The sequence below is a fragment of the Pelodiscus sinensis genome, chromosome 1, assembly GCF_052426305.1.
Source record: "Pelodiscus sinensis isolate ZL-2025 chromosome 1, ASM5242630v1, whole genome shotgun sequence".
NCBI lineage: Eukaryota > Metazoa > Chordata > Testudines > Trionychidae > Pelodiscus > Pelodiscus sinensis.
The window spans coordinates 90,176,416-90,204,397 of NC_143052.1; the positions used below are offsets into that span (position 1 = coordinate 90,176,416).

The following is a 27,982-nucleotide window of genomic DNA, read 5'->3' on the forward strand; positions in this document are numbered from 1 at the left end:
TAATTTAAATCAGTCCTCCTTTGAGTTATTGAATAGTACATTAGATTAGTAAAACCAAAGGCAACTTTAAAAATTCTATTTAGGTTTCACCATAGCTGGAGGGATGGCCTCCAGCATCAAGTATGAGTCACCTAGAGACTTCCTGCAACCACAATGTTGAATCCCAGCAGGCTTGACTTGGTCCTGCATCCCGAGGTCAATAAATTGACTTCCATGCAGCTTATTATGCGGGGATTTTTCCTGTGTGACCTTATTAAAAACTGAAGTCCTCTGTGGACACGAAAAATCCAATGGGAGTTTTCATAAGTGTAGGGGTTTTTTGCAGAGTTTGTGGCAAAAACCTCTCCCCCTTCTGAGAGTGCCATATGCATATTTGTCTGTATCAAGTCCAAGATGTGACGGCACAGCATTGCTGACTGAAGTGATTAAGGCTTTAAAAATGTACCTAACATCAACTAGTCCAAGAACTAAGGCAGATGGTCAGAGAGAGAGAAAAAGCTATGGCACCATGTCCCTGCAGTTCACAAGAACAAATAGTTGTGTACTGTGCTTAATTGTAATATATTGCAAGTCAACTTCCTGCTTAATAATAGTAAAAAACCCACTCACTACATCTCTCCTGCTCTGGTTAGACCTACTGTCATATTCTGGCTTCAGTCCATTTTTCCTTACCATGGTGCCTCTTTTTATGAATTGCTATCAGTGTCTGTTTCCTCTGTCTCTCCTCTTTGTTAACTTATCCCATTGTTCCTTCTCTGTCCCCACCAAGCCACTTAGGCATAGCATTTAGAAGTGTTACTAATATTTAATGTCTACAGGACTAAACTGACTAATCAAAGGTTGATCGGAAAAGTGGGGGTGTGACCCACAATGCCCAAGTAAGACACTAACTCCTCCCTTCCCATCAGCTGTCTGGAAAGAGAGTTCAGGGTATTTTACTAGAGTGCTCTCCTTGGAGCCCACCTAGAGAGTCTTATTTGTCAAATTGCTTCCAACTAGAAGTGTCAGAAAAAAATGGAAGGGCCTTCTCTGTGCAGACAAAGAACACTCTCTCTTTCCATTTTTTTGCCTCCTTGCACTCCAGAGTATCGATGCACAGATGAGTAGTAGTTCTTTGTTACTCTACCCCAGCACAGCTTCTGGTTTTGGATGCTTATCTTATCCCCAGTAAATAGGGAGAAGAAAGATGCTCTTGTGGTTAGGGCACTAGCTTGGGACATGAGACTGGTTCAATTTTCTGCTCTGTCAGAGGCTTCCTATGTGACCTTGGGCAAGTTATTTGGTCTGCTGCACTCAGTGCCACCCATTGGGAATAGCAAATTGAGCTACCGTTCTGGGCCCTGCACTTTGGAGGTCACCCCTTCGCACTTGCCTTGGGGAAGCAGAGCACACTTGATGAACACACTTGCTCCACTTCCCCTGCTACCTGCCAGGACAGCAGTAGCAGTCAAGCCCTCCACATTTCCCAAGGCCACGTCCCTGGGGTACAGGGTGCTATGGGGTGAGGGTGGGGGGCAGGATTTGGGGGATGGGTTTGAACATTCCCCCTCCTTGGGCAAATTTGCTTCAGCCTGTAGATGGCCTGCAGGCTGGGAGTTTTAGACCACTGCCGCAATGCCTCCTGCCTGCTGGCATGCCCTGCAAATCAGTGCCTTCCCCTCCCTCCCAGTGCCTGCCATGGATCCGCTGTTTTGCAACATCAGGAGATGCTAGGGTGAGGGGAGCAAGGGAGCAGCGTGCTTGGAGGAGAGAGTAGAACTGGGCAGGAAGAGGTGGGGCAGGAAGAAGTAGGAGGCATGGGGGAAAGAGGTGGCCTGGGAGAGGGCCTGAGTGGAACAGGAGGGGAACACAGTCTGGCAGATGAGAAATACAGCTGATTTGTCCTGGCCCCACATCCTCCTAGGGGATAATACTATTGAGGGGTGTTGTGGGGGTTATTAAAGTTACTTTGGTAAAGGGGGACACAAGATAGCTCTGGTGCTGCCTCTGCTGTTGCTCAGAGCTTCCCAAGAAGCAGCAAAGTGAAGCTGTCTGTTTTCAGTCTCACTGTTGCATGTAGGATTCTGAAGAGCAGCAATGAAAAACTGATAAATGGCCAATTCTCACTCAATTGCAGCTTGGGGAGACTGAGGAGCAGAAGCACTGGGGCTGTCTATCTGGAGACTCAGGAAGACGGTGCTGTATCAGTTTATGCTTAATTCACTTTGTATTTTTTTTCCAGAAATGGAAGCTGAGGTTTGGTAGAAGCTGATGTCAGTGGCATAAGAAATCTCCCTCCTCTTCGTAGGGCAAGTGGAATTTCCAAGTCTTAGTTTCCTCCATATATATTGTTTATAAAGTATGCTGGGATCCGCCAAGATGAAAAGTGCAATAGAAATGTAAGATACTACAGTTATATATATGTTTCTATTTTTGCTCTGTAGCCAGTTTGGCAAGTGAAAGTAGTCTCATCATTTTCATATGAGTAGCACGTAATACTAGCATGATGGTTTTTGCATTGTTTTTTTACAACACTGAAATCAGAATCTTTTTTAAATGACTGAAAAATATAATGAAAGTGCATATATTTGTCTTTGGTAAGATCTTTTCTCCTGTTGCAGAATAATGGGCCTAAACTAATAGATAGTTACATGACTCTTTTAAATATCCACTGCTTAGCGTCTGAGGAGCAGAGGTGAAGAGATCTTGCAGGAATAAAGCTCATGTTTGGGGTTCCCCTGTGATTCTGCAGCAATAGCTCATTGACTGACCCTGTTAGCCGAGCTATTCTGTCATCGCTGATGATTCAGGTGTGCAGATACAGAAGTGGACTAAACAAATAACGTTAAGCTAGGGGACATGGTGTGAATATAGCCATAATTGCCAAATGGAGAACAGGAAAATTAAGGAGGAGATGGGAGGGAACTCTCATGTGGCCCAAGGATAAAAATATCCATGCTACAATTTCCAGCATAGCAGCAGCCCTGGGAATTATAGGTCTGAAAAAAATTCTAATATTAGGCAAGGTCCTGTAGCAGGGTTGGTGTCTTAATAAGGGACACATCTGAATCTCTTGTGAACCAATCCATCAACGTGGTACTTTGGATGGGCGGGGGGTGAGGGCATTGTACTATTTATGGTACCATTTTATGGATGAGATGTAAAATCAAGGGCTTGGTCACTTGATTGTTGGGGATCCCACTTCCCTTTTCACAAGTGACCCCTAAGTTCTGGCCAGGTTCTAATTAATTATTTTCTCCCAGTCTAAAATGCCCCCTGCAGTTTTTATTAGAGAAGTTGTTTTTCACTTCCCCTTCTAATCATTTGTGTGTAATGTTGCTGGCACAGGATTGACGCATCCTTTCAACACAGAGACGAGGGGAGTGATTTCTTTATATTCAGTCTTTGGGTGAAACAACTGCTATAGCAACATCAAGAGATTGTTCTATTATAATCCAACAAAACCCTGTTCCTGTTGTTCCTTTCAGCTTCTGTTTCAGAGCAGGTCCCCCCTATATCTCCCAAATCAGAAGGGTGTGTGTATATGTCAGTCTGTTTCTGTCTCCGCCCCCCCCCCCAGAATAAGAAGAATATGTCAAGCTCTCTGGCTGGGAGCCAGGACTCTCCGTGGAACTGTAAATCGACCTGCTGGGGGGGGGGGGGGGGAGATTAACGTTGGCCGTCTTCATTAGTGGGTCCCCTGAGGAAACTGGGTCTGCCATGAGCTGTGAATGAGACCAGCTGAGAGAAAGGGGAATTTGCGGTTTTTATCACTCCCCTCAGAGACCCCCTGAGGAGCGAGGGGTGGGGGAAAGAGAGAGTAATAAGAATGGGAGGATATAAAATGATGGAAGCTGGAGCTTTGCAGCAGAGCCCTTGCTGCCTTCTGATTGGAGAAAAGGGTAGCTGGTTGCTGTTCCTCCGTACCAATCAGTGACCTGCATGCCTATGTGTGCAGTTCGAGTATTTAGCATGCTAATTGGGAGCAGAGAGGAGCTGGCCCAGTGGCAGTGCAGTGCCCTGCCATGCTAAACAAGTACTAGTAATTGCAGCAAAGAGACCTCCATTATATAGGTTTTTAACAAAACCAGAAAGGAACATTTATCACAAACAGCATAATTCTTCCTGGACAGGTTTTTTTTTTTTTTTAAATCCAGATAATTTTTCATACATTTTATTTTCTCGCCCACACGCAGATTTTATAAATAACCCTTTCAAGCGTCAAACAATCTGTTTCTCCCTCACCCTACCCCCTTTATTATACAGGTTTGTGCATGACACCACAAGCTTGCACTAGGAATGTAAGCAACTAGTCAGCTAGTTGACTTTCTGATAAGCAAAAGCTTATTGGATAGTCGACTAGTCCCTCGACTAGTCACTTCCCCACCCCCTTGCTGCCTCTATCAGAGACAGCAAGGTGAGGGGAAGAGCAGGAGCCGGTGCTGGGCGGAGCTGGCTTAAAAGCCAATTCCCCCAGCACTGTCTCTGTGGGTGATAGAAGGCTAGTAGGGATCGGGCACAAGCTGGGAATCAGCTGAATACATTTGAAAGGCGGGTGTGCAGCGGGGGAGACCCTGTGCAAGTCAGGAATCAGCTATTGACAGGCTCTTAATACATTTAAAAGGCAGAGCCACAGTGGGGTTAGTTCCCGAGCCGGCTGCGGCTCGCCCACTTATCAACTAATCGACTAGTTGATGGAAATTCCATCGACTAGTCAATTAGTTGATTAAACTAAATTTAACATCCCTAGCCTGCACGTGTGTATAGGCACACACACATGTTAACTGTGGGTTGTAGGCAGCTCAGGAGCTTGGAGATTGGAACTGCAGCTGATACCACTTCAGATTTTCTGTTAAAGTCTGCAGAAAATTGAAATGTGATGAGGCTTCTACCAGTAAAATCTGGTTTAAACTGCACTCTCTCTCTCTTTTTTTTCCCTTCTCAATGAGAGATACAGTCTTGATGGCTCTATACTACTGTTTTCTATTCTTGGAACAAGTATGATGTATGCATTGGCAATGCAATGCAAACTACTCACACCCCACTTCTGCCAGTATACCAAAACCCTGACTTGAGGGGACCTGCAGAGAGGGAGGTTTATTGACCCGTGTGATCTCTGTCACTTCTGTATTGTGATACGGGAGTCAGAGTCAATTGTACTGATAGTTCTTAATGACAGACCTGGCTCGGGAATGAACTGAGATCTGATATATTCCCCCCCCCCCCCCCCAAGATCTTTGAGGCAGGGAATTACTCCGGATTGAGGGATCTGAAGGACCAGAAGACTTATGTAGCTGTGCTGTGCAAGAGGCTGGCTGACTGACTGATCCCTGTGAGTCCAAAAAAAGCTAGCAAGTAGTTACATGGTCATCTCAGGTAGTTTCTTTGCTTTGTGGGAGCTGTAATCCCATCTCTCTCCACCTCATCCCGTACACATTGAATTTACCCCATCATCTTCCTGCCCCCAACAACAACAACAAGCTTACATTTGTATTGTTCCTTGAATCGCAAGCCCTTTGCAAACTACATTGATACAGTATCAGAGGGGTAGCCCTGTTAGTCTGGATCTACAAAAGTAACAAGGAGTCCTGTAGCACCTTGTAGACTAACAGATGCATGTATGACGAAGTGGGTCTTTGCCCACGAAAAGCTTATGCTCCAATATATCTGTTAGTCTATAAGGTGCTACAGGACTCCTTGGCGCTTTTACATTGATACAGAAATTAACTTCAGCCTTCACTGAAATGCAGACACCCCTGGGGTGGAATTCTAAAGGTTTCTGATCATTTTTAAGAAGTGTGCACAATACCATTTTGACGTGTATTCTATGTACTTTTACAAATGTTAAATCTCTTAATTCTCCTTTGTATGTATATATATATAACTCATTTTACTGGAGAGTAAAATAAAGTAGAGAGGGGTGAAGGTGAGGGTGGGGGGTTGTTTGTTTTTAATATTCAATCACAGTTACAAGATCTCTGACCCAAGGAGCATACAAGCCTACTTAGGCAAGTGAATAATGAGAAATGGCAACATTTTGGGAAGGAATGTATGTGTGAAGGCAGGAAGACAATAGAAAGCAGGAAAAGAGAATCTTCTGTTTGGAAGTATTATTTACAAAGAAAGCACTAATTGGTACTGAAAAGTGCTGTTCACTTATCACCTGGTGAGTCAGCAGCTGAACAGATGGTGGAAGACAGAAATTCTGCCTTCTAGTTCCCCATAGCAGCCGCTACTCTTTCCTTTTGAATAGCGCGTAACTAGGATTTGGCCATGACAAAAAGAGTTCATCTAACGAACACAAGTGAACAGAGTCTCAACTTCATATTTCAGAAGAAAGATTGTACCGTCAGCAATGCAGTGTCCCCAAAGCCACAGGTTCAGTATTAAGAAGGGCATATCAGTTGCTGAGGGTACCAAACCAAGCTTCCCACAGAATCTCTGTTTCGCTTAGAAGTCTCCAGTTCAAGTAATGACTGGACCTGACTCTACTTAGCTTGATGGCTGACAAGCAAAAAGCCCATTTTGGTTTGTGTCTGTCTGCTTGTGGCCAGTGAGGGTATGTCTAGACTACATGGCTCCGTCGACGGAGACATGTAGATTAGACAGATCGGCAGAGGGAATGAAGCCGCGACTAAAATAATCGCGGCTTCATTTAAATTTAAATGGCTGCCCCGCTCTGCCAATCAGCTGTTTGTCGGCAGATCGGGGCAGTCTGGACGCGCCGCTGTCGACAAGGAAGCCTTTGTCGATTGGCGCAGGTAAACCTGGTTTCACGAGGCATACCTGCGCCGATCGACAAAGGCTTCCTTGTCGACAGCGGCGCATCCAGACTGCCCCAATCTGCCGACAAACAGCTGATCGGCAGAGCAGGGCAGCCATTTAAATTTAAATGATTATTTAAATCGCAGCTTCATTTCCCTCTGCCGATCTGTCTAATCTACATGCCTCCGTCGACGGAGGCATGTAGTCTAGACACACCCTGAGAGGCCTTCATTTTTCAGGGAAGTTGTGTCTCAGTGGAGGTATCAGAAGCTTGGGGAAATGCAACCCACTCTGGAGTGTGCAGAAGTGCAATAGTAGCTTAAAAGCAGTGGCTTTGAACTACTCCCATGCCATGATTGTTTTACAAACACTTTTGGAAGCAACCAGCTGCAGAGTGGATTGATTTAAATCAAGGTGATTTAAATCTCACACACACACACACACAAAAAAAGACTTAATCAAGCTTCCCACTGATACTACTTCACATATTTTTTCAAACAATCACTAAAGCATATTAATTTACAGCTCAGTGCATCATTTTACAACATCTAAGAGGATATACTTTGGGTAATGTTTTTTTAGATAACTGATTTTTATTAATTTAGAAAATAATACACAATACTCATTACCTGTGTCAAGCTGCAGATACAGCTGCAGTACTTTAGGAATGGTCAAAACAAAATCATACACACAAACACAGTATCACTTATAGTTTAAAAAACTAAATCTTAAATGTTACATAAATGTTTTACATTTGCAGTTGCAGCAGTCTCCTGAGTTGCTGGCTGATGGCTGTCCTTAAACTCGTTTATTTTAATTTTCAAATTTTATTAACTGTAACACACAAGTTCTCAGAACACTAAGGCTACGTCTACACTGGTCCCTCTTCCGTAAGGGGCATGTAAATTTCAAGAGTCGTCGTAGGGAAATCCGCGGGGGATTTAAATATCCCCCGCGGCATTTAAATAAAAATGGCCGCCGCTTTTTTCCGGCTTTTAAAAAAGCCGGAAAAGAGCGTCTAGACTGGCCCCGATCCTCCGGAAAAAGCGCCCTTTTCCGGAGGGTCTTATTCTTACTTTGAATAAGAAGTAAGAATAAGACCCTCCGGAAAAGGGCGCTTTTTCCGGAGGATCGGGGCCAGTCTAGACGCTCTTTTCCGGCTTTTTTAAAAGCCGGAAAAAAGCGGCGGCCATTTTTATTTAAATGCCGCGGGGGATATTTAAATCCCCCGCGGATTTCCCTACGACGACTCTTGAAATTTACATGCCCCTTACGGAAGAGGGGCCAGTGTAGACGTAGCCTGGGTGTGTCTAGACTACAGGGTTTTGTCGACAAAAGTGGACTTTTGTCAACAAAACTATACCTGCGTCCACACTACCGCTGAGTTCTGTCGACATAACGTCGACAGAACTCAGCAGTTTTGTCGACGCTGGTAAACCTCATTTTACAAGGCATAACGCCTTCTGTCGACAGAGTTTCTGTCGACAGAAGGTGTTATTGCATGTAAACTGTCCTTTGCGTCTACACTACCATGTCGACAAAGCAGCTTGCTTTGTCGACAGAACTCAATGTAGTCTAGACGCTCTTTGTTGACAGAAGTTTTGTCGACAGTATCTGTCGACAAAACTTCTGTCGACAGAAGCCTGTAGTCTAGACGTACCCTAAATGTATGGTGTCCTTAAAGTGTCTACAGCTAGCTCTCCTCTTCCCCACTCCCACTGTCATTTTGATGCAGATCTGATTCCAAGTTATCAAAAAAGTGAAGACTGACTGTGCTTAGAGCACACTTAATTTTGGAGTAAGCCCCACTGAAAACAAGTATAGGATGGAGTTCCCTTGGAAAAGCTAAGTTATGCTGAAGTAAAATAGGAAATAGACTTATGGCATCACCATTATGATCTGTGACCATGATATTCCAAAATAAGAAGCATGTATTACGTAATATAAAGTAAGAAAATTACACTGAGTAGCAACTGGGAACTCTAGATTTCTCTTACTGCAGCTTTCTATAATGTATATTGGGTGATAGACTCTAAACCTAGTTAACTAATTAAACAAGCCATAAGGATTAGCTAAGATAAACTTTTTTTCCTACCAATATAGCAGTTTGAGAATTTACTTATTAAACCACACTTATACAAAAAGGAATAGAGAGAGTCTTGAAAAATGACTTATTGCAAAGTTGATCCACATTGTTCTTCAGACATATCTACATCTCCAGCCACATAATTTTCTCCCAATGAGCAGTTTTCTTAATATTTCATTCTTGCAGCAAGGTCCTGCAAATTCTTGCACAGCTTACACTTGACACATTTTCCTTTGTTGTTTAGGGAACGAATTTCTTCAAAATATTCCCAGATAGGGTATTTTTTACACCCAGAAACCATGACAATTTTTCTATGGCAATAGTGCAAGGGAATATAGGAAGCTGTGTGTGTACTGAATAACATCTTCCCTTTTTCTTTCCACTCCACTCCACTCCACTGTTCCTTTCTACGCTGCCTCTGTCCTTTCCTATATATTATCTTGCTGTCTTTAAAACAATGTCTTAACTAACTCTTCTGCCAGGCTTGGCCCAGGGCCATCACCACATAAGCACAGAACAAAAACAATCCTGTCAAACCTGTGTCTCTTAGCATATGTTACTTTGGTGTACTGAGAAACAGAAATTGAAGACCTAGAACTTTCTAGAAGCAAGGGCTAGTAGTTAGGCTGCAAAGGTGAGAGCCATTAATTCATTTTTATGAGACTTTACGTGTCAATGTAGCATGTTTGTGATGAGATTTATTTGTAACTTATTTTTAAATTAGAAGTTTAGTATTTTATAGATGATTTTTAAAAAAATAAAAAAATCTGATTGTTTTAAATTAAAAAACCCAACAGCTGATTTTTATTCACCCTGCCCAGCTAGCTTTGTTTGCCCCACAGCTTTCTACATGTGGGTGGTCAGAGAGGTGAGAAAGCTCAGACATTGCTTTGCTGTTTGCTTGGTCCCCACCTCTCCATTGCTTTTCCAGAAGGTGGATTGTGTGGCCCAATACTGAAATGAGTGTTGGTGGAGTTGAAGGTGTGTGGGTAGAAAAGGTTTGGAAACCCCTTATCCCCACACCATCCTTTTATTTCAGTGAGGGAAGCAGGGTTTCTGGGTTTTGTTTTTTTTTCTCCAGCTCAGACTTTTCAGTTCTCAAGAACAAATGAATTTGCTGTGCCTCATTTGCATATTGTTGTTTTCAAGCCTCTGCATCTTCTTTCTTCTCTTCTTTCCTCCTTCCCTCTCCTCTTCCTCTCTCCCTCCCCTTCCCTTTCTGCTAAAGATCATTTCCCAAGCTCTCAAATGCTTCCCCTCCCCCTGCATTTGTCTTTCATCCTTTGTTCCCCATTTGCCAATGCCTGGGAGCGCAGAAAGGAAAGGATATCATCTCTCCGTGAAATACAGAAAGGAGAAATGTAAGCAAAGCAAGCAGTTATCAGCCTGCCAGTGTGAGGCTGAATCTGCCTCAGAAATGCACAGAACATGCTTATAAGACCCCTGTTGGAATGCTTGGGGTTCACCTCCTCCATTATGCAATTATATATCTGCAGTCCTGCCAACAACAGATGGGGCTCCCTTTTCACAATAGTGCTCTTGGCCTCTGCTGCTCCAATTTCTGATTCTGGTTTCAGTCCCCTGGACCTAAGCTTCTTGTGAGCTAGCACAGAATACTGACCTATTGCTGGTCCTACCATGAATCAAATGTGGGTCTCCCATACCGGAGTGTAGCTAGCCCTCTAAAATGTGTGCACATGCTAGATAGTACATTACATCTTCATTCTTGCCTCTCCTCTTCCCCTGCATCAACAGAGTCAAGTTAAAGCTCATGATACTATATATATATTTTTTTAAGTCCCTAAGGTGCCACAGGACTACTTGTTGTTTTTAGGGTCACTATAGTCTCTCAGAATCAACAAATCATTAGTCTGATCTAACATAGGGCTTGACTTCACTTACCTGAAGATCAACACTCTGGAGATTGATCGCTCAGAATTCAATTTAGCGGGTTTAGTAAGGACCCGCTTCATTGACTGTTGATAGCACCCTTGTCAGCTCTGGTGCCACCAGGTTGCAAGAAGTGAAGTCAATGGGAGAGTTTCTCCTGTTGACCTCCTGCAGTGGGGACATCATAGAAGTTCGATCTAAGGTACGTCAGCTCCAACTATGCTATTCACGTAGCGGGAGTTGCATATCTTAGGTCAACATTTTCTGATAGTGTAGACCTGGCCATAGTGAATGCGGTGAGACAAATCTAGTCGTGTGTTGAAATATCCTGATGAAGAACCAAAATGCTATTCTTCTTGGTATAAATTTTAAATGTTTGCCTGTCTTCAACTGTTTTCTTGTCAGGCAGTATGGAGTGCTAACCCTAAAGCCAGCCCCTTCTCTCATTCATGTTCTGTGTTTAAAAGGTTTGTTTGAGCTGATCCCATTTTTACATGCTTTCACCCTTTCGTTTGGCTGTTTTGAGTGTTCGTTTTCACCTCCCCCAAAGGCAGGAGCAGAGGTTACAGAGGCAGCTTTATCCCCCATCCTCGTTTGCACTCTGTTCCATCTGGTTTTACCTTCTTGTGCCTTTTGCAGCCCCTTGCTTCTCTAGTTTTGGAGGAGAAATCTTGCCAGTGGAACATGAGCTTTTGTTGACCTGAGTCTGTGGGTGAAGGATTCAGGTGAATGTGGATCATACTAATTTTTACATAGTGGCATTGTTCTGCCATGTGATGTATTTTCCTGAGGATTACAGCATTTGGTTTTCCATCTATTTCTGCTTGTGTTTTTTTCCGGATCTTGATCTAACCCATATTTCTGTTTGAAGTGACCTGTAAGTATGTTGAGGAAGAGGAGGAGGGGAACCATTCTGAGAGTGGCAGGAAACTCATTATTTCCATGGCCATGACCTGCATCCTGAATAGCTTACCTTTGGAAGAGGCAGGAACAGCACCAAATGTTGGATGTTCCCAGCATGACATGATGAGTTTGCCCCTATTGGATAAAGAAGAACAGAGCTGAGTGTTCCCCATATCTGAAAGACACCACATCCCTTTATCTTCTCTCTAATCCATGTAGTGTTTGAAGCCAAGTTGAACATTGGATGCCAGTGGAACTCTCGGGCATTCTGCATGGGAGGTCCCATGATACAGATTAGCAGTTGCCCAGTGCTACCCACTGGAAGCAGATACCATGGTGTTGAACAGGGTATTGAATCTTAGCTAATTCTCTTAAGGAATGGAACTAGTTTGAGCATCTCTATTTGACTGTGTTGTAGTCCATAGCCAGTCAACTGCTAATCATCAAGAGTACTGAAGATAGTTGACCAATATCTCATAGTCAACATGGACACTGGATTTTCATTTATGTCAAAGGGGAATCGTTAACTGGCAAGTCTGTAAACTGTACTAGGCTTAAAAACAAGTTGACTGGAGCCCAGGAAATCTGAGAACTCCAGATGCTGCCAGAGTTCTCTCACTGCAACCTTCTTAATGATTTTGACTTGAAAAGGAAAACTTAAGAAAATGCTTCATGGTGAGATGTTTGCTTCTGTTGCAAAGAGCTTGGATTAACTTAATTGTTCACCATCCAAAATCATTCCAATGACTGGGACTCTGGATACTACGGGGGAGGTGAAAAAAATCTTTCTTTGCTTTGTACACAGCATAGCAGAAGTAATTTGAAAAACACAGACATTTTTATACTGCTTAGACTATATTGATTCAGCTAGCCCACCATCCTGTCTCTGGCAGTGACTGGTACCAAATGCTTCAGAAGTAGGTGCAGGCAACCCCCACAATGGACAGTTTGGAATAACCATCCCAGAAGGAAAATTTCTTGTTAACCCTGCCACTAACAGAGGGGTATTATTTCCTGAAACATTACGGTTAATCTCCCTGTATAATGTTTTTCTTATCTAATGTCACTGTGGATTTTACATTAGCCATATAAATATCTGATCCCACTCAGCTCCTGGCCTGTTCTTCTCATTTATAGTAGTCATTCATTGTTTCATTCTGTGCAACCAGTTCTTAGGGTGGCCAAGACTCTGGTTCTTGGAGCTGTCATCTCAGAGGGGTGGGTGAGATTCTGTGGCCTGCATGTGCAGGGGGTCAGACTAGATGATCATAATGGTCCCTTCTGACCTTAAAGTCTATGAGTCTATGAGATGGTGTGATCTGTGCCTGCAATAATAGAACTTTTCTTTTCTCTAATATCTCAAGCAACCAAGAAGTCCCAGGTCTCCTGACAGAATCATCAAAATTAGATTTTAGGATGTGGAAACCTTGTTAATCCATCCATTCAGTTTGGGATTGTGTTTTAAGGCCCCGCATTTAGTGAACTAGTTTGGCCACAGCATAGATATTGCTCACCTCTTCTTCTGTCTACCCCTTTTTTTATGCTTGTGTAGCACAAGTCTCCTCTCTGCCTTGCAATGTGATCTCTCCTCTGTTGGTGTGAAAGCCATCTCTGTAGCTAGCCACTGCTTTCTGGAACAGATTTTTCTCGCTGTGTCTTGTTAGTTCTCCCTAGTATCTCAAATCTCATCTGAAAACATTTTCTCTTCCTCTTACTATGCATCTTTAATTTTAAGCAAGAAAGCTGGAGGGGAAAGAGGCAGAGAGGGAGAGAGAGCATGTGTGTGTTTAGAGCTTGTTGGAAATCTTCCGACTAAACATTCTTTTGTCAGTAAACAACAATGCATCAAAACCAAAATGTTTTATCTTTCAATAACAATTAAATTAGGAAGGGTGTGTGCCTGTCTACAGTGGTCAGTAGCCTGGCGATTAGCGCACTTGTCTGTGATGTTGGAGACCTAGGTTCAAATCCCTCCTCTCTGCTTGATTGGAAGGATGGATTTGACCCTGGGTCTGCCACATCCCAGCTAAGTGCCCTAACCACCAAGAATTGGCATGTGTCTCTGTTTAAAATGTCTAAAGATCTTCATCACATCAGAATGAAAATAAATTCCAAAACTTTGGAAATCACTATGGGACACAATTTGTAAGAAAAGTGCCTTTAAAAAAAATGGTATTGTACTGATGCAGGACTGAACTGAGGGGTACATTGACAGAGCTGGGGACAGAGATAGGGTGAGGGGACGTGATTTGAATTGCAAATTTTGCTGTTGTACGAAGAGTATAAAAACACGATGCATGGTAGAAGTGCTAAGTAGTATTTATTCATCTGTGGACAGAGGTGAAAGTAGGCTGGTGTACAATGGTAAGATGGTGACTGGCTGGGAGCCTTAAACCTGTCCTTTCCCCTCTACCCAAAGTTGAGGCCAGCAGTGAGGAGAGCCCTGGGTGCGTGGGGTCACCAGTAGCTGGGAGACTGGGGAGGATGGGGCCAGCTGCAGAGCCCTGAGCATGCGGGGCCAGCAGCCAGGACCCCAGGTGCTAAGCCAGGATCCCAGGAGTGTTGCATCTTTAGCTCCCTTCCCATGCCTAGTAGCACTGCCCCCACAATTCCCATTTCTCTGGGAATAGGAGTGGCACAAGGCAGGGTCACCAAAGGGGACTGCCCCAGTCTCCAGCATCCCATCCTGAATTCCATCCTACACGCACATGCCCCAGTCACCTGCTCTGAGCCCCCTCACATCCAGTCCCCTGCCCTGCCTCTTGCACCCCCCCCACACTCCAGCACTATGCCCATAGCCCCTCACACACTAACCCTGACTTCTACACCCTTCATGCCTCCAGCCCCCTGCCCTATTCGTGCACCTCCCCACCTATGCCCCAATCCTCTGCCCTGAGCCCCCCACGCTCCACTCCACACTTACATTTCTTACAGGTGCTGTCATATTGGAGACCCCCCCAAGGGGTGCAGGTTGTGATAGGGATTTAAGTTACTTTCATCCTGGCTATGGATGAATATTAAACTGTATTTGTAAAGCTGTGATGAGCCCTAAGACTGACACGAGCAGTTGCTGCAGGGCTGTGGTGTGGGAAGAGGACAGGGGACAGCGTAGGGATGGGGTGGATTTCTGCAGGTCAGGCATAAGATGCATTGCAATAGCTGTTGGGTTAGTACACACAGCACCTTGCAGTGCTCTGCCTGGCTCGGATGTGAAGTCTGACACCAAACACAGAACTCCTCCTGTGGTGGGAGAGAATGGGGAACGAGTAGTATAGTGAAGGGGCAAGCAGGGAGACACAGCCCCTAGATTGAGGGAAGGGGGGGGGGGGAGTTGCAGGAATACCCGAAACAGAGGAGGATAGAACGGTGGCACACAACGCACAGGGATCTTGTAGGGGTGGAAATGGGGGATGCAAGTGGTCCCTGATCCAGGTGCAGTGATCTCAGCCTTTGCATGCTATAGAGTGCAACCTTCTAGTGAATTTCCCTTTCATAAACATTGACTTTTGTTTAAAAAGCTGTTTATCCTCAGAGCCTCTGTCTCCTTACCCCCAACCCAGGAGGTGATTGCTGCCGGGCCTGAAGTGAGGCTTTAGAAGATAAATTTTCTCCTGTAGAGATTTAGACGAGGTTAGGGCTCAATCTGAGAAAAGCAGAATGGCACAAGATGCCATTGTTCAGGAGGGAGGTGCCCCAAACCTCCCTAGTGAATCTCTTCTATAGCATGTGCATCAGTCCTACACCAGGAATAATTATTTTGGTGTGAGGGGTGGATGGAAGAAGCTCTTTTGAGATGAGGTTTCACTTGTAACTGAAAAGAAGCACAAATACACTCGGGAGAGAGGAGAATAAAGCTGTATTCAAGGAACATGTGTGCATTGGTAGTGGTGCATTTTAAGTAGCCTGGCTAGGCTGGGTCCTCTCTTATGCCTTAGGTGCTTTGAGATGCTGAGATGAGAATCGTTTCATCCACCCAAAAAAGAAAAGAAAAGGGGAGCTGTTTATAATAACTTCTCTTCCTGAAGGGAGTCTCTGCTGTTGTGGATGAGCAAAGTGATGGACTTAGCGGGCTAAGAAGTAAGTTATAATTCAGTGCTGCAATTTTAACACCCCCCCCCCCAACTTAGTTAATACAGCCATTATTAGGTGGCAATTATTAGATTTCACAGAAAGCAGGAGATTTAAAAATATCCACAGTAACTTAGACAAGCTACACATACATTTTGTAAAATGTATGCCTTAATGTGTATGTATGTTATGGCTCTAGTACAGATACCATGGGAAAAGGCAACCTTACATTTTGTGATTCTTCAGTATATAAATTCTCATCCATAAAATACATATGTAGGATTTGTCCGTGTGATTTCCTGGAGAGACTTTTTTTCCTGCATAGGGAGTAAATGCAAAGGACTTTGGTCAGACATTCCAATGCAGCTGCATTTAGGTCACAGTGTAGCATTCTAGCTGCATGTTACACCATGACCTATCTAACACCCCTACGTATTATCTCCATATGTGCAGATTGTTTCCAGTTTATGGACTTGCCATCAGAAGGCAATTTTGGGTCACTGCTTATCTCCAGATTCAAACTGTAACCTGGGGAGAAACCATTTTATCATATTACCAGCTCTGTGATTAATTTCAGGATCCTGAAGCAATACCAGGAGCAATTTTGGTTTTCATGTAACATGTATATTTTAAAAACCATCTTTTTCTTTGCAGAGCCTTGACAATAGGAACCAGGCACTAGGGCTGAGAGTTTGTCAGTGTTTCTTGCTGTCCTACCTCCTTCAGAAGAAACCTTATGTGAGCCATCCGGTACTTAGTACAGGCAGGGAGGCAGCTCCAGCTATCTTGAGTTTTAGGAGATGCCAGACCACTACATGGATTTGGGGAGAAGGACCATTCAGACCCCAGTGATTATCAATTAGTTGCCTATGGCTAAGGCTTAGCCTACACTAAAAAATGTTTGCTGATATAGCTATCTCTGTAAAGGCTCCTAGTGTTGTTCCTTGAATTAAATAAGCTATTACCAACAAAAACATTGATAGACCAGTATAACTGCCTCAATACTTGGGTTTTTCCTACCATAGAAATATCTCTGATGTGACTGTGCCATCAAAAGTTTCTAGTGTAGACTTGGTCCAAGCTTTTTATTTGCTGAGTAGCCAATTTGGTTCCTGACTATAAAGTGAGGTGGATGGGGAAGTGGTTAACCATTGGTCTGAGAGCCTAGAGAACACCTGTATTTTATTTCTGACTCTGATACTGACTTCCTATATGACCTAGGCCAAGTCATCTAAACTTTCTCAAATTTCCTCATAAGAAAAAAAAATACTTTCACCTCAGAGAGGAACTGTAGCTGTTAATTATTTCATGTTCTCAGAGAGCTGTGGAAGTGCCAGGTATTAGTATGAGAGAGCCAGGGGAGGATTTTAATGAGAAAGCGCAATGCAAGTGGAAGCAAGGATAATAAAGAGATGGGACTGTGGGGAACAAGGGAACAAGTAGAAGAAAGGAACAAGGAGGAAGAGATGAAACCATGTAACATTGGAAAGAGCAAGGAGTTGGGCAATAGAGAACGGGGATGAATATGAATGAGAAGATAAAAGGAAAGGAGATGCTGCTTTTCAAAGAAAAGGATTAAAAATGAGAGAGTGTGGGGAATGGTAGAACAAGCCAAAGAAATGGAAGAAGGCAAACCCAATTTTTAGGTTTAGTGAATTTTATTTATTACTAGAAGATTTACCTGGCATTGCTTGGGTCCTTAACTCAATTAATTTTTGTTTTCTGGAAAATAAAATTAAAATATACATGATTCATTTGAATCATTGCTCTGGATTGGGGATGAGGGGTTCAATGTGCAGGCTGACCTGGGGAGAGGGAACTACCTCAGCCCTCTCTCATCGCAGCAGCTTGGAGCCGAGTGAGAAGTGCCTCTCCATGGTTGCTGCAGCTCCATCGGGCACAGCCAAGTGAGGATAGATGTCCTGCAATTGGGGCAGGTGCATGTTTGTCTGCCCCCTGCATTCCCCAGCCAGAGTGAGGAATGCAGCAAACTGTACACTTTCCTTTCACTTCCTGATGGAGAACAGCCAGCAATGTTCCCATACAAATGGAGGAGAGGAGAAGCCTCGGCCCCCCCCCCCAAAGGGTGCCTGAGAGGGGAGGCTCGGAGCTAGGGCTGTACTGGGGGAGGGGAACACCCCCAGCTAGCCCCTTTTACCTGCCTATTGCTTCTGTCAGGTTTTATGAGAAGCAATCCAATTCTAGGCACATCCCATTTTCATGGCACAGCCAAACCCTTACCTCTGGGCGGGGCAGGTATAGGATGCGGTGGGCCTAGCTCCACAATACTTCGATAGTCAAATAGTACAGTTCACTCGCTGCTGGGTACTCCTCAGTCTTGCCGTTAGTCTCTCTAAGTCAGGGATTCAGTGCTTCTTCCTGATGGCTACTTCAGTTGTCAGGCTTGAGGTGACGCTCCCCTCATGTAGACTGGCAGAACTATCTCCTGCCTCTTTGCCAGTTATCCCTGAACTGTGCCAGCTTCTCTCCTTTTCTTCCCTCCCCAGGCCTGGCACTGGCTGCTGGTAGAGTGAAGTGAGGCTGGCTCTGCCCATTGGATCTCTTTAATCATTTTTGTGATATGAGGTTTCTCTCTTCGTCATACATCTCCCCCATTTAGGATTCCATTTGGGGGATGTCCTGACCCCATCAGTTCTCCTCCATCTCACAGCAAGAAATCTACAGTCAGGTGGGCTCTTCTAGCCTGGTGTTGGACGTGGAAGGAGAAAGGCTGGAAGGACAGGGATCACCTTATAATTCAGGGGTTAGTATCCTTCATGGCATTAAACCTTGGTAGTAGGGCTTGGCTGTGGCTAAGGTGAAGTCAGGACCGGAGTAAGACCTATAGAGGCCCCAAGCACTGAAAAGATTATGGTGCCCCTCCCCCCCCCCCATTTGTAATTCAAAATAAAAACAATACTGTACTGTAAAATCTCATTTTTGTTTATGCCCCTGCTTTGCTAGTGCCCTAAGCATGTGCCTAGTCTGCCTATTGGGTAATCCAGCCCTGGGTGAAGTGAGTGCCCAGGAGGTAGTATCGAAGTGACTCCATACCCCATTTCCCTGCCAATGCTTCCTTTTTGATTACAGAATAAGTCCTCTCCTTTGGGAACAACTTTGGTCTAATAAAAAGCATGGGGTACTCCTTGCTTCCACTGTCTGGAATAACACAGCCCCATATCCCACATGTAAGGCATCAGACTGTAGTAGGAATTCTGTGGTGAAGTCAGGACTGTATAACATTGGTCCTCAGCAGAGCTGGGCCTTCAGTGTTTGAAAAGCCTCTTCACAAGTCTTGGTCCACTGGATCTTCTTTGGGCTATTATTTTCCAAGCGATCTCTAAGAGGGGATGCAATGGTCAAGAACCCAGGAATAAATTGGTATTCTGTCAGTCCTAAAAAGCAGAATGCCTGTTTCCTTCAGAAGGGCCTGGGTTATGTTTGGAGGGCTGGACCTTACTTACCAAGATTCATAAAGTGTCTTTCCTCAAAATGTACATGAGATGCGTTGTCTCATTCTTGGCATGTGACATTTAGCAGGGTTTGCTGTCAGGCTGGCTTCCTTTGGGGACTGTAATACAGCAGTTACATGCTTTAATCTTGACAGTTTTGACAGTAGATTAAATTGTATAGGTAAGCAATGGTGTAATGGTTATGAGTTTAGAGGGCACAGCTCAGTCATTGGAATGTATCCGAGTTCCATGTTACCGAAAGGGCATTGTCCAGAACTGGAAGAGACCAAAATGGGTAGAAAAGGCTGGTTCTCCCACTTCTCACATCACCAGGATACAGATGTGAGGGGGATTTGCTAATACCCTTTGGTTAGATCCAGGTAGTAATATCCTCTGCTTCATCTAGCTGGTCATGTAGTTTGTAAATGAGAGTCATAGGGTACTCATCAAATTTTGACTTTGGCCATATAAGAGGCTGTCTTTGGTGAATGAGACTAAAGCTTCAAGTTTCTCTTACAAGTTAAGGATGTACAATACTATGTTATTGGCTCAAGGTGGTGGTTCTTTCCACATTTCTCAAATGAGTTCTAAAACCTCCTTTGGTGGATTCCCATTGAAACAGTTTTAACATCAATAAGCCAGTGGAGGATTGAGGTACCTCTTGTACAGTGAACAGGAGAGCGGGGAGCAACTGGCCCAATTATCCATAAGAACAAAGCTCCTGAACATAGTTTTGTAGTGTTCTATTGAATACAGACGGCCTGTCTGGGGATGGTAGATGGATGTTCTGTGGGTCTTGAATATCAACAACTGACAAGGTTGCCCCCTTGTCTGGGACTGAGTTTTTTTTTTCTTTGATCTGCTCTGATATCCTGTGGTATCCGCAAGCTCATCAGTAACCACTCTGGCATTCATAGAGCACAGTGGCATAGCCTCAGGGTATATGTCTGCCACTACTAAAATGAACTGGTTGTCTGTGGTGCTCTTTTCCATGGGACTGTGTACTCAAGTGGGGTGTGCTTAATAGTAAAAAGAGAGCCATAGGACACTTTGTTCGTTGGTTGAGGGGTAGAAAGCTGACACCCAGGGCACAGACCACACAATTTGAGAACCACCAAAGGACGTCCCTTATTAGACAAGGGACTATAAAGACATTGTGAATCTTTCTGTCTCTGGAGCACTTCCATATATACTATGGAGCTGCTTTGGTCGCATTGGTAAAGGGTCTGTCTGTCCTGAAGCACTAACATTACCTGGTGGTAGAGGTAGTTGAAAACATTCAAATGAAAGTATTTTAAATTGGAAAAACAACCTTTCAAAAATATTTAAAAAAAACCACAAAAATTTGACTCTCAAATTTTGTTTTGTTGTGAAAATATTTGAGTAAGCCTGTAACTAAAACGTCTAGTGTTTGTTCATGTTGATTCCAATCAAGTGTATGCATGTGCATGTGCGCAGATGCTAAATGACTTTTCCCCTAGCAGCCTGCTGTAGGGTTGGTCTGGGTGCTCCCTAGAGTCATGCCTTTGCGGTACCCAATATAGAGCCCTGCTGATTTTCCCCCTCCCCGGTTCCATCTTCCTGTCAGTGATGGTAGCAGGAACTTCCCCTTGTTCTTCTCTTACTTCAGCAAGTGGATTAGCAGGGCTCTGGCAGTTTTTGGGAATAATTAGCCTATAGTAGTTAAGTTTAATTAATTGTTTGCAGTTTTGTATGTTTCTGTTATGGGGAGTCCCTCTGCTGTTTACCACACCAGTTATCAGGTCATTCCTCATTCCCTGGGCTTCAAAATCTGTCAGTTGTGTTCAGAGCGCATGCCAAAAAGTGACCCTCACTCATCCTGTTTTCAGTGCTCTTTCATCAAAAACACCACGGCAAAATTTGTCAGGAATTCCAACCAAGAGTCATCAAGCAGAGAGCGCAGTGGCTTGGTATTCTCCTTATAGAAGCAGCTCTCTGCCCTCAATCAGATCCTGGCACCAAGTGCCATGTCCCCAGCACATCCTCTGCAAGGAGCCCCCTGGCACCAGCTTCAAAAGATGCAGTGCCAAAGGAGAATGTGGACTGGGAATGGCACTGGCATGCAGCCTTTCAGGGGCATTCCAACCTCTGGTGCACAAAAAGAAAAGTCTGACCAAGGGCCAGTCCCCACGCAGCCATGGTGAGACCCAGGGACCAGCCACCAGTGGCACCACAGATGGGCCATGGCTCCAAGATTCAAAATGGAAGCCACATTGACTCCTGCCAAAATGAGGCAAGTAAGTCTGGGCCACAGCACCCATCAGAGCGGTTAACTGCTCCCGCCCATCTGGGAGGCGCAGGACCTATTCTGGTTTATGATCAGTGTTCTTTCTATGCTGCGCGGCAGCACAGCTTCACAGGTGATTCATCCGCCCCGCCCAGTCAGAGACTCAGGGCTCCCTGCACAGAGCAACTTAGAGGGAACACTGCTTATGATACCATTTTGCCAATGAGATGAGAGCATCCTGGCACCACAGGCTCCATTCCAGCCCTCCATGCAGTCTAAGGAGAAGCCAGCGATGGTGGTGTGCCGATCACTATCGCCTTGGCCCGAGCCTACCACAAAGCCACCATCCAGGGAATACAATCAATACCCTGCGTTATCCCACAAATTCCCACTGGAGACCACCCAGGGTTACACTAGCATGGATTTATTGATTGAGGAATTAACACTCCACTGTATGGTTAAACTAAAGAGGATAGAGCTGCCAGTAAAGGTTTAAACTAAAGGGGAACCAGCTCTCTCTCATACACATGCACCTTCATTCATTCACTCATTCACACATGCTACTATGAAGCCCCAGAGGCATCCAGGATTACAGTAAGTTTCTGAATTTATAAAGCAAAGTTGCTGAGAGTTACAAAGTTGCAAGGTTTTACAAAGATTACAGAGTTGCAAGGTTTAAGATTACAGGGAGTTGCAGAGTTTAAAAGGTAATGAAGCTGAAACAATTACAAAGCTTCAGAGAATCATTTACAAATAATCAGTAATGAAGTGATTTAGAAGACAACTCCCCCCCAGCCCATAGCAATGCAGTCAACAGGAGGTTTTTGTCAGTCTCGAAGTCATGTATTGGCAGGACTTTACACTTTAGTATATTTCCAGAAAATCCATGTGTAAAATCAATAGTTCGGATGGAGGCTTTTATGCAACACCCTGCTTCCCAAAGATCCATCTCACAAGGAGTGGCCTCATTATGGTTATTTGACTTTGAGTCGGAGTCAGACTCATACCGTTCCAACAACGGCAGGAGCAAGAAGTTGTCCACTTGGCACCATCAGCATCCCCGCTTGATGAAGTGGGCCCCTCAATGACAAAATGCTCCATAGTGGCCATTCTGCGAGCGCAGGTTATATTGCTAGCACTAGCCTGGCCCTGGCAGCATTGGTACACATCTTCCCAGACATGTCCGTGGAAGCTCCAGTCACCCTTCCACTCTTACTGGACCTTCTGATTTAAGATCATGGTCATCTTGAACATCCAAACCTTGAGTCACTTCATCTTATGCCGTGAAAGCTCAATAGTTTAACCCAGTGGAGCTTTCCTGCTCAGACCAGATCAAACGAGTCCTCCTTTGCAACAGGAAAGCCACCTATCTGGCAAAAGGGAAAATATTTTTGTTATGGTCAGCACAAACCACTCACCCTTCCATATTAGTCTTGGTGTAACTTATTCTGGACTGCCTCTTCCATTTGAAGCAGCAAAGACTTTCCTTGTCATCAATAAGGATGCGCTTAGTTACCACTCAGCCTTCCATCCGGGAGACAGTGAACGCATGGTGTTCACTAACCCCATTGTCGCCTGACTTTTAACCCCCAAGTCCATCAGTCTGTTCCTGCCTGGGACCTGAACCTGGTACTCTCCAGGCTCCTGGGACCGCCATTTGAACCATTGTCAATATGCTCCACCTCTACCTCTTTTAAAGGCTGTGTTCCTGGTAGCCATAACTTTCACCAGCAGGATATTGGAGCTCAGTGCCCTAACATCAGAGCCTCTCTACACTATGTCCTATAAGGACAAAGTGTAGCTCAGATCCCATCCTGCTTTCTGGACATCTTTCCTCCGGTGTGCTATCCCCACCCACGTTCTAATGGCAGGAAGCAGAGACTGCACTCTCTGGATGTCCGCAGTAGGACTGGCCTTTTCCATGGAGTGAATGAAACCATTCAAAAAATCGGTTTAGTTATTTGTCACAGTGATGGACACAGAATGAAAGGTCAGCCTGTGTCCTCTCAATGCATCTCCTCATGCATAGTGCCCTATGTTCCTGAGTGCTGCAACCTGGCAGGTGTGCCAGCACCTCCACTCACTGCACGTTCCACCAGGGAAATACGTGGAGCGGCAATGTGCTCTTTGTCCACATATTTGCCATGCAATATGTGATCACCCAGGGGGACAGCTCACTGGGCAAAGTGCTGGCGAGGGGAAGGGTTGGGTGGGAGGGGTGGAGTTGGGACTAGGCAGCTTTCAGCACTGTCCAGAAAGTGCTGTTCTTCCCCTCCTCCCACACTTAGTGTTCCACTAGCGATTTAAAGGGCCCAAGGCTCCGTCTGCCACCACTGCTGCAGTCATAGCAGCAAGCTGAGAGCTCTGGGTTCTTGGGTATCCCTGGGTCCCAGGGCAACTGTCCTCTTTGTCCCCTCCCCGCCCCTCAGCAGTGGTCCTGGCAATCACTCAGCAGGTCAGAGACCACGCAGTCTTTGGACATGCAGTATTCCAGTTAATAGTAGACTCCAACCCCATTTCTATAAACTTGGGTTTGTGAGTCAGGTGATTGGAATGGACATGAACAAACACTTGAATAAAAAAACTGTTGTTCTTCAAGATATGTTGTTCATGTCCATTCCAATACCCGCCCTCCAACACCTCTGATGGAGTAGCCGGCAAGAAGAAATGGGAAGGTGGGAGGGTCAGCAGGACTCTGTATTGGGTGTCAGGAAGGTGTGACTGGAGAGGATGCCCAGACCTACCTACCCAACAGTAAGTGACTAGGGAAGAAATATTCCAGCTTCTGTGCACATGATTGGAATGGACATGAACAGCATATCTCAAAGAAGAACAGTTACAAAAAGGTAAAGTAACTATTTTATGTAGCTTGTGGCTTTTCATTTGTAGTAGTCATAGTTATCTGCCGTTGTTTTCTTTCCCTTTTGTGTTCAGTCATCATTTGCCTTGTGAACATTTGTGAGTGCCAGGTGGCTCATTTGTTTTGGTTAGAATAGGTTGTGGGAGCAGGGAGCAGCTAGTCCCATCTCACCAATTGGTTTATTTTATTTTGGCACTGATTGTAACTTTCCAGGGTTGTTTTTTGCATTTGTTGCTTTAGAATACTCAGCTTAGCTGTAAAATGGAAGCTCCCACAAGTGTTTTCTCAGTTTTCTCAAGGAACACTGTGGACTTTAACAGGGCTCAAAAAAGAACTAGATAAATTCATGGAGGTTAGGTCTATCAGTACTTATTAGCCAGGATAGGTAGGAATGATGTCCCCAGCCTCTGTTTGTCAGGGGCTGGAAATGGATGACAGGAGAGGGATTACCTGTTTCTGTTCACTCCCTCTGGGGCATCTGGCATTGGCCACTGTCTAAAGACAGAATACTGGGCTAGATGGACCTTTGGCCTTATAGCTGTTCTTTTGTAAAAAAAAAATAGCAACTTCAAATGAAAAAAAAATTGGGTGGAATATTTTTTAAAATCTGCCTGTTCAGACTCAAAGAAATAGAAATGATTGTGCAGTAAGTTGTTTCTTTGTAAGTTGTTTCTTTTGACTAATTGCATCTGCTAGTTGTTGTCCAGTACAGGACTCAAAATTGTCAAAAGCAATTTTAAAAATACCAATCTCCTCTTCTCCTCCTGCATCATTGCTTTGTATCTCTCTTGGTTTTTCTGTGTGTGTGTGTGTGTGTGTGTGTGTGTGTGTGTGTGTGTGTGTGTGTGTGTGTGTGTGTGTGTGTGTGTGTGTGTGTGTGTGTGTGTGTGTGTGTGTGTGTGTGTGTGTGTGTGTGTGTGTGTGTGTGTGTGTGTGTGTGTGTGTGTGTGTGTGTGTGTGAGAGAGAGAGAGAGATTGATTTGTTGTTTCTAACATTAGGTCATTGGTAAGAATTATGTTTTTTTAAGCTATCTGAACACAGATAAATCATCTGAAAATGTACTTATTTAAAAATACCCTCTTTCCTTCATTTTGTATATCTCAAAAATGTCTGTCAGACTTTTAAAATAACCTTTGAGCTTAGCACAAATTTGTGCCCAAAGAATAATGGTGTTTGAGGTCTTGCCCCCCCCCCCCCCCAAGATATAAATGTCTGAAAACTAGGCAAGTAATTTCATCCATAACTACAGGATTTTGACAAAACAGTATTTTTTTTATGCCGCATATAGGCACTCAGTACAATTCATGGTTGCAAAAGGTCATGGAGACAGATACTGTGGCTGTGACTTTCAAAAGGAGGCTGATTACCTTTAGGATGACTGGTAACATTTGTAGTCATGTTATAATATATAACATTAATAATAGAAAGGTGCTCAAACCTCATGCTTCAGAGCATAAACCACCGAGCAGGAAAAAAATTTTCATGCTCCCTTCCCCCACCAGACTCCACAGCACAGTTGGCCAGGTGCATTATGTCTTTTGAAGCATCAGATACAAGTAACTTGCAGTTTACGGAACAGCAGACTAGGTGAACCAATGGCCTGATCCAGACAGCTCCAGTATCCTGTTCTAGGCTAACACTCTTTCCCCACGACATCTCTTTTTCATTTCCTTCAAATGGTGACATATCTGTGAAATCCTCCTAAAACTGTAGCATCTCTTTTTCCTTTTGAAGTATTTCTTTTTGTTTGATTTCTGTAAAAAAACTAGATTTACTATTAAATTGTTGTTCTTCAAATGTGTCATACGAATTTTAAAGGACCATTTAATAGATATCTATATTTTAGTAGATTCTGTGTTTGAATCCTAAACACTTAGGTGGAAAAAAAAGTAAATTATATATTGAACTGCTAACTGGTACTGAGGCCTTGTGGTTTCCATGGTAACTGGGCTGGAAATAGCTCTGTGACATCAGCATTGTACAGGTATAGTCAGATGCAGCCATTTCCCCCTAAACAAGTGAGCACAGCGGGTACAAACATGCGTCTGTGATTAGCATATGCAAATATACTGACATTGCAATTAACATATGCAAATATTCTAACAACCTTCAGTGGCAGGGTGGTGTGTCTATCTCTAGAGTACACAGAAAGAATTCATAGTATGTGAATGATAAATATATGGATTCTCCTGCAGGTAATAAGAGAGAATTCCTCCCTTCCACCTTCCTCTCTCTGCATTTCCACTATTAACCCTATGTTTTTCTGTGGAGTGTAACTCTGAGAAAAGGCCCTTATACTTACACAGGAAAAAAAAATCAGAGCCAGGCCTGGAATGCCACCTTCTTGTGTTTTCATGTCAAGTGCTGTGTCCTGGCTTACCTGGGCACTCTTAGATTAAAATAACTCATACAGTATTAAAGATGCCCTGCAAATTCTTTTTAAACAGTTGGGGTTCCTTTTTGTTTTGTTGTTGTTTTGTTTAATGGATAAAATAGGCCTGACAGGCTTTTGGAATTTTGTTTTTTATTTTGCTTCTTTTTTAATGTAGCAATATCAGGAATATAAACTCTGGTCTCTCCTGTCAGATACGGAGTAAATTAAAGCTTACAACCTAAATAGACAAGATAAAATGAAAGAAAGCAAGGAAGAATTAGCATTCCTATTTTACAGGTATGGAAATAAATATCCCTTTTCCTGAGATGTCAGCCAGAGATGGAAAAGACCCATCTGATCATCTGATTTATCTCCTGGCCGAAACACTGGCAAATGTATGGTATTCCTTGTAATGCATTTTCTTGTGTTCTCTGCAGTCCAGTTTTAAAAGACTTATAGCCTAATAGCTTTGGATTCCAGGAAGAATCCTCCCTCAGCCTACATTTTTCCTTTCTTGGTTTCAGCCTACTAGTCCTAGGTAGTGCTAAACAATTTCTTTCTCTCGTTGATGTTTTACAGCTGTCAGCAATGTGTAAACAGTTATGTCCCTGCCCCTTAGTCATTGCATAGTGAGATCTATGTGTTATACTCTTATAAATCAATCCCTCTTCTGTTACTTTTCTGTGAAAGCCTTCCATTTTGTCATTCATTCTGGGCAGCACTTTCCCAGAAAGTTAAACATGATTTCAGGCATGATTGTAACTAGAGCACTCAGGCTGTGCTGCTCTAGAGAATGTTAGTAGTTATGAGTACCTGCTGTGCAGTTGCACTTGCTCTTGCTCTGAGAGAAATTGTCTATCGTTGCATTCTGCAGTGGTTCTGTCCGCATCATTGCAGTGCCTGTGTGGACAGAATCATTGCCATTTCAGCTGCCCTCAGTCGTACTGCTGGTCCTTACAGCTAAGTCCCATAATGACTTTTGGTCAAGGCTCTGCATTTCAGAACAGGTATACTGTGAATGACATTTCACATGTGAAATATGTTTTAACTTTAAGTACATACCCAGTGAATAATTTACAAACACTAAAACTCTCACACAAAAAAACAAAAACAACAACAACAACAAAAACACCACACGCTGAGGCAAGGCACTGGATGGGAGAGCTGTGCTAGGTCCTGCTGTGGAATAGCTGCCTACCGTGCAGTGCTGCTGTACTGGCTAAGCAAGTGCTATGTGAGGATACAGCATGCTAGGTGCTCACAAAATAACATATTGCATCATTGTTGCTTTCTGTAATTCATATTCCAGTGCTGCATTCTCTAGGGCCCTATCTGAACGAGCTAAAAAGAACTCAT

The 27,982-nt window shown here is 43.9% G+C and overlaps 1 protein-coding gene across 4 annotated transcripts in view; it reads left to right on the forward strand.

Moving 5' to 3' along the window:
* The window catches only part of TCF20 (transcription factor 20), a 200,032-nt gene that overhangs the window by 38,953 nt on the left and 133,097 nt on the right, over positions 1 to 27,982 (forward strand). For 3 of the 4 annotated variants that reach the window (XM_075935696.2, XM_006120503.5, XM_075935706.2), the window contains one exon: positions 2,222 to 2,378. The exons of the other annotated variant lie outside the window; for it this stretch is intronic. The gene's annotated coding sequence lies outside the window, so the exon portion shown is untranslated. The remainder of the gene's footprint in view (positions 1 to 2,221; positions 2,379 to 27,982) is intronic. 4 annotated transcript variants of the gene reach the window in all.